Here is a 677-nt window from a genome sequence, read left to right as displayed (position 1 = left end):
CCATAAATAATATGAAACATGGACTTTCCTATCGAGTGATTCACCATATTGTTAAATACAAACTCCACTTGAGATAAGGACAAATCTCACTTCTTCAGCTTGGTACTTGAAATACACCGAAGGAGGTTTCTCAACATGTAATTCACAACTTCAATCGGCCCATCGATCTGCGAGTTGTAGGTACTACTAAACTGAAGTTGTGTACGAAAATGATTCCATAAAGTCCACGAGAAGTGGCTAATGAACTCATATTAAGGTCAGAAGTAATGGTCTTGGGAAGTACCCCGTGTACTGGCATGACCTCTCTAAAAATAGATTTGCTACGTGTGTTGCATCAATGGTCTTCTATAAGTGCTATAAAGTATAAAACACATTTATTTTTGTCAAAGTTCAATGGACAAAACAACTTCCGTTCAAGTTCAAGACATGAAGATGGAAAGTTCACCTTTCAAAGTTTAAGATATGAAGATAGAAAATTTACCTTCAAGGTTCAAGACATGGAGTTGGAAAGTGCAAGTTCAAAATAAGAAGATGGTTACTTTAAGTCCAAAGTTCTCTAGCTCTACTTCTCTTCTAGTTCAAGATCAAGTTACAAGACTACTTCTAATAGAAGATCAAATGAACGCAACTGAAGATACAAGTACAAGCTACAACGTATATACTTCAATGTTCAATGT

The sequence above is a fragment of the Magnolia sinica genome, chromosome 5 (assembly GCF_029962835.1).
Source record: "Magnolia sinica isolate HGM2019 chromosome 5, MsV1, whole genome shotgun sequence".
Classification (NCBI taxonomy): Eukaryota; Viridiplantae; Streptophyta; class Magnoliopsida; order Magnoliales; family Magnoliaceae; genus Magnolia; species Magnolia sinica.
This window is presented reverse-complemented; position numbering follows the sequence as displayed.